The sequence below is a fragment of the Vipera berus genome (assembly GCF_964194415.1).
Source record: "Vipera berus genome assembly, chromosome: 5".
NCBI lineage: Eukaryota > Metazoa > Chordata > Lepidosauria > Squamata > Viperidae > Vipera > Vipera berus.
In genome coordinates, this window is record NC_138207.1 from 29,054,356 (window position 1) to 29,061,412 (window position 7,057).

Genomic DNA, 7,057 nt, shown 5'->3' on the forward strand with positions numbered 1-7,057 from the left:
TGTAAGATCTGTGATTGCTAGAGCATACTCAGCACTGACAGACATGATCTGTTGTTTATAATTTCATATAGATAACATATAAAAATCATGTGAAGTCAGGATGGTACATATTTAATCTCAAGAATCTAATTTTCCCCCTTTTTCATTGAAAAATGAAATATCTTGACTTGAAGAGATGGTTGTTATAACTTAAATGCATCTCATTTTTTCTGAAATAGACTGTCTCAAAATAAATTGGTTTGTATGCTTACTGATATCTTAAGGGCAAATCTAAAATTATGTAACAAAGAATGAGAATATGACTAATGTTTGAATGAGCAAAACTCAATCCTGGAAGCTATATGCAAATACGTATCGCAATGAATTAAGAAATAAGGGCATGACAGGGGCTTCGAATAACTTTCCAAAAATAACAAATTCCCTGTCTTCAAAATGTCCAAGAGTACTGGTAGTAGAAGACAACGAGGGGCTTTTCCAGGTCACGAAGGTAACCATCCACAGGTGGACAACATACCCGGAAGTCCTATTCTTGTCTCAGCCAGAGTCCAGCCTTTTGTCCCTATAGCTTTCCCTCCCTTTCATATCTGGTTTCTTGGTCCTCGCCCTTCCTCTGCCCCTCCTTTTCCTTCATCCGTGAAAAGCAAAGGCGGTTGCAGTCGCTCATATTGTGTAGCATTTTAAGCTGTAAAGAAACGAAGCCGAAGTCAAGCCGGAATCTCCCAAGGTAGGCATCCCTTTCCCGTAAATACCTGCGGCCGAAATTATCTCATCATCTAAACTGGATTTTCACTTGCTCTCGAAACATGATAAGTTTCCTCTTCCTTTCTGACTTCCCTGGCACTTAGTCATTATCATATGGAAAAGAAAACGGGGAAGTAGCTTAGCTTAGCTCATAGGAATAATTAAGCCGGATTCTTCCTCTAAAATGCGGACTTCCAGGCACAACCGCTTCTTCCTCTCCAGAATGAGAAAGAGTAGTAGAACGCTAGTCCTAGAACGCGTTTATAGTTCTGTGTAGTAAATCTTTATTTTCGCTTCAGGAGGCAGGGCACTTGAAATCAGCGCACTGAAGGGGGCTCACGCAGCCACCTTTTTTTGCAGGATCCAATCGGTCACCGGGACCAGAGGTTCAGCCTTTCGAACTTTCGGACTGGTGCTGTAGCCCAGGGGTAGGCAACCTCGGCTCTTTTATGACTCATGGACTTCAACTCCCAGAATTCCTGAATCAGCTGACTCAGGAATTCTGGGAGTTGAAGTCCATGAGTCATAAAAGAGCCGAGGTTGCCTACCCCTGCTGTAGCCCATCCTTAGGGAACTTCTCCCATTCTGCTAGAGAATTCTGTTTCCCTCAATTCCTGCCGATGGACTCCAGCACCAGCTCGAAAGCCAAACCTCTGGTCCCGGTATCCTGGCATACTTTCTCGGGACGCGTGTATTTGCCTTCATTCGTGAGCCACTTTTTTCCTCCACCCCAGGCCACGAAAACGTGGAGTTTTATTTCCAGAGATGAAGGGTAGCCTGTGTAACTGCAGAGATGGGGGTGGGGTGGGGGGGGGGTGAAGGGGCAGCATCCGTCAGCCTCAGCAGGTGTATCATTGGATGAGGATGATGTGTATTTGAACGCAACAGCGCGACCTGAATCTTGGCTCTTTAACCCTAAGGCTGTGTGTGGAGGATGGAGGGTGTGTGTGTGTGCTGTTTTGAGAAGAGAAAAAGTGAACGTTGCCTGGTGAGGAACTTCATGAAGGAAAAAAATAATTGGTCTGTATTTGATCTAGTGAGTCTCAGTTCCACCTTTTGCAATTATTGTCAATGGATTGGAGGAGAAGTTGCTGTTTCTTGGTCTGTGTGTGGGATGTCCTTTGATACATCTCAGGTTTGTGCAGTTCAGGTCCTTAATTAATCACAATTTTTTCCCCTTGTATTTTTGTAATGGGATGTGCAGACTAATAAACTATGACCTAATGTTTTGCTTGCCTAATAAATGGCACAGAATTATTAGCTTTTGTACTGATTTTCCTTATGGTTAGAACTCTTGACTAGGATACTAAACTGATAAAACTGAGTGAAGGAGAGGCAGCTAGTGCCTCTAGATTACAGTTCCTAGAAAACCAACAAAGGACAATGCTCAACTTTCTGTAGTTGTGTTGTAAAATATTCAGAAGGTCTTTCTTCTCCCCCTCCCCCACAAAAAGTGTGGCACATGATCACCAAAAGTTTACTCAACCTTACATTAGTAGACTAGCTCTTTGTAGATTGAAAAGCTTTTCACTGTTGTTTTGTTAACTCATAACTGAAGTTGATGATTCTTTCCTGGTGTTCGGAATAGGATCTATCTGCTGGATAGCATATTCTTTTAATTTTCTCCATGCCTTTTGTATGGTTAGCTACACCTTGGTTGAACAATGTATTGAACCTGAAAGGGATTATATGATACCACAGCTACAAAACTAGCTGTTGTTGTTGTTGTTAGCTGCGAAGTCGTGTCCGACCCATCGTGACCCTATGGACAACATTCCTCCAGGCCTTCCTGTCCTCTACCATCTTCTGGAGTCCATTTAAGTTCACGCCTACTGCTTCAGTGACTCCATCCAGCCACCTCATTCTCTGTCATCCCCCAGTTCTATTGCCCTCAATCTTTCCCAGCATTAGGCTCTTCTCCAGTGAGTCCTTCCGGTGGCCAAAGTGTTTAAGTTTTAGCTTCAGGATCTGGCCTTCTAAAGAGCAGTCAGGATTGATCTCCTCTAGGATTGACTGGTTTGATCGCCTTGCAGTCCAAGGGACTCGCAGGAGTCTTCTCCAGCACCATAGTTCAAAGGCCTCAATTCTTTGGCACTCAGCCTTTTTTATGGTCCAACTTTCACTGCCATACATTGCAACTGGGAAGACCATAGCCTTGACTATACACACTTTTGTTGACAGGGTGATGTCTCTGTTTTTTAGTGTGCTGTCTAGATTTGCCATGGCTTTCCTCCTGAGGAGCAGGCGTCTTTTAATTTCTTGGCTACAGTCCCCATCTGCAGTGATCTTGGAGCCCAGGAAAATAAAATCTGTCACTACCTCCATTTCTTCCCCATCTATTTGCCAGGAATTGAGAGGGCCAGATGCCATGATCTTGGTTTTCTAAGATTTTCTAATGTTAAGTTTCAAGCCAACTTTTGCACTCTCCTTCTTCACCCACAACAAGAGGCTCTTTAGTTCCTCTTCACTTTCTGCCATTAGAGTAGTATCATCTGCATATCTTAGGTTGTTGATATTTCTTCCGGCAATCTTAATTCCAACTTTTGATTCATCTAGCCCTGCCTTTCTCATGATGTGCTCTGCATATAAGTTAAATAGGCAGGGCGACAGTATACAGCCTTGCCGGACTCCAATTCCCAATTTTGAACCAATCAGTGGTTCCGTGTCCAGTTCTCACTGTTGTTTCTTGGCCCACATATAGGTTTCTCAAGAGACAAATAAGATGGTCTGGTACGCCCATCTCTTTAAGAACTTGCCACAGTTTGTTATGATCCACACAATCAAAGGCTTTAGCATAGTCAATGAAGCAGAAGTAGATGTTTTTCTGGAACTCTCTAGCTTTCTCCATGATCCAGCGTATGTTGGCAATTTGATCTCTAGTTCCTCTGCCTCTTCGGAATCCTGCCTGCACTTCTGGTAGTTCTTGATCCACATACTGCTGGAGTCTAGCTTGTATGATTTCAAGTATAACTTTACTAGCATGAGAAATGAGTGCAATGGTGTGATAGTTTGAACATTCTTTGGCACTGCCTTTCTTTGTAATTGGAATGTAAACCGATCTTTTCCAATCCTGTGGCCACTGTTGAGTTTTCCAAATTTGCTGGCAAATTGAATGTAGCACTTTTACTGCATCGTCTTTTAAGATTTTGAATAGCTCAGCTGGAATACTGTCACCTCCACTAGCTTTTTTTGTTGCTCAGCTTTTCTAAGGCCCACTTCACATTCTAGGATGTCTGGCTCGAGGTCAGTGACCAACTCATTGTGATTATCAGGGACATTAAGCTCATTCTTGTATAGTTCTTCTGTGTAATTTTGCCACCTCTTCTTAATCTCTTCTTCCTCTGTTAGGTCCCTGCCATTTTGGTCCTTTATCATGCCCATTTTTGCATTAAACTTTCCCTTCATCTCTCCAATTTTCTTGAAAAGATCTCTGGTCCTCCCTATTCTATTGTTTTCTTCTATTTCTTTGCACTGTTCATTTAAGAAGGCATTCTTATCTCTTCTAGCTATTCTCTGGAATTCTGCATTCAATTGGGCATATCTTTCTTTTTCTCCCTTGCCTTTCACTTCCCTCCTTTCCTCAGCTATTTGCAAAGCTTCCTCAGACAGCCATTTTGCTATCTTGCATTTCTTTTTCTTTGGGATGTTTTTGGTTGCTAAAACCAAAACCCATTCCTGTCCATTTTAGTTCGCTGATACCTAAGATGTTGATGTTCAGTGTTGTCATCTCTTGTTTGACCACGTCCAGCTTTCCTTGATTCATGGATCTTACATTCCAGATTCCTATGGAGAAAAAATCTTTACAGAATCGGACTTTCCTTTCACCACCAGACACATCCAGATACATCCACAGCTGAGCGTCCTTTTGGCTTTGGCCCAGTCACTTCATTCTTTCTGGCGCTACTAGTACTAGCCCTCTGCTCTTCCCCAGTAGCATATTGGACACCTTACGACCTGAGGGGCTCATCTTCCAGTGTCATATTGTTTTGCCTTTTGGTACTGTCCATAGGGTTTTCATGGCAAAGATACTGGAGTGGGTTGCCATTTTCTTCTCCAGTGGATCACATTTTGTCAGAACTCTCTGCTGTGACCTTTCCATCTTGGGTGGCCCTGCACGGCATAGCTCATAGCTTCATTGAATTACGCAAGCCCCTTCACCACGACAAGGCAGTAATCCATGAATGGGACAAAACTAGCTAGCAACATTTAAGCCTTGTGTATCCTGCTGTACGAGTTCTTATGAACAAGCTGGTTTATTTCTAACTTGGCTGGGGGTGATAGTTCTAATGCTTCTAGAATCCCCCAGCCTGGGAAAGGAATCTCTGAAAACATCTAATAGCAGATGCCTCCCACCTTTTAGAGAATGAATGCCTATCATTCTTGCCCCATGACCCATTTGGGGCCCACTGACAATTGCCCTTTAATGCTAGACTTAACTCTTATTGCCCTGATGCAATGGTTAAATAGCAAAACTGAGGAGAGGTGTTAAAAAGAAAGCTGGTGAAGAGAAATGCAGACTGAAATAGAATAGTATTGAAGGCACGGGAGTTTCTTATTCTCTCAATTTGCTCCTAAAGAAGCATGGAGGAGTCTGAAACTGAGCATGATTTGAAGAAAAGAATGGAAATTTCTAAATATATGTGACTTACAACACTTCATTTAGTGACCATTCAAAGTTACAATAGCACTGAAAATGTGACATGACCATTTTTCACACTTATGATCATTGCAGCATCCCCATAGACATGTGATTTACATATGGATGCTTGACAACTGGTTCATATTTATAATGGTTGCAGTGTTCCAGGGTCATGTAATCACCTTCTGTCAAGCAAAGTCAGTGGGGAAGCTAGATTCACTAACTAAACAACCACATTACTAACTTAACAGCTGCAGTAATTTACTTAAGAACTGTGGCAAACCCTAACCTTGGCAGAAAACAGCTGGGACTTATGCAGGCAAACTCCAAGACTCAGACATAATTGAATGAAAAAAAATAAAACTACCTCAAGGATTAAGCTTAGCTGTGAATGATAATTAAAATTAAATTTTAGTGGCTATAACATCTGATGTTTAGAAATATTTAATTCACAATAAAACCTTCAGCTCTTCTCAAATTTATATAAAGAAATTAGGAAAACAGTGCCTTCTACCTAGGCAAAAACATGCCAGTGGAAAATGATCATTCCCACAGATGCAAAAGCCCAGTGACACCTTCAGTTCAGATCCCTTAGTGAAACTCTCATGATTAAATCCCCCTCTAATTTCACTTGGGAAAGATTTGCAAACCTCTAGGAAAAGTGCATGACACTTCTTCATACAAATTAATGCTGGACTATCAACTCCATCCCCTCTCACCAAGGAATGCTACTAAATATTTTTTTTTCTCAAAAATAAGGTTAGGTAAAAAGTTACCAAATTAAAAAAGGGCGACTTAAAATCCAAATTAGATACATTGGTTTGGCTTCAAAAACTTCCCCATGGAGAGCAATTTACAGTAATCCAATGAGTAATGATCTGAGCATGAATTACTACTGGCAAAGCATGCTACTAAATTATGATTTTGATTCTTTCTTGGCTGTTTTTTTTGTCTCTAGTTGTAAGAATTTAGCCACTGAGGTTTGAAAATCAATATGCAAATCCAGACAATGTGTGTGGATTTCTAAAACTGGAAAATCATGATATAGCATGATCTACTATTCTGATGGATAGAAATTAGTAGAATATACACACAGGGAAAATGTAGTGCTCCTTATAATGTAGAAAAATGACAGGTTTATACTTCATGGTGTAAGAAGAAAAACTGAAGAATAGGTCTGTGCATCCTTGAAAATAATCTTGTGGAAGTAAGTTGGAAGTTACACAAACACAGAATTAAAGCAGCTGCATAGTCTTTTAAGAAGTTTTAAAAAGTGTTTGCTTTAAGGAATGGCAGAGCAATGCTGTATTTGTGTAAGTTCAGAAATATTTATTTAAAGAGAGCTCAGTACTGCTAAATAAGGTAAAAAAAAATCTGAGTAATATCAGCCTTCATTACAAAATGTCTTGCCAAATATAACACTTGATTTTGCTACTGGTTCTTGGAAGCATCTTGTATTTTATTTTTTTAAGAATGAATTGAAGACATAATCAAGAAAAATGGAGTGTGAATAAAATTTAACTACTTTTAAAATTGGAAATGTTTTCTTTGTAAATCATCAATGTATCTATCCTCTTTTATAAGTAGTCTTTGACTTATGAGAACAATTGAGGGCAAAATTTATGTTGCTAAGCAGGACAGTTCTTAAGTGAGTTTGTCTCAGTTCATGACCTTTTT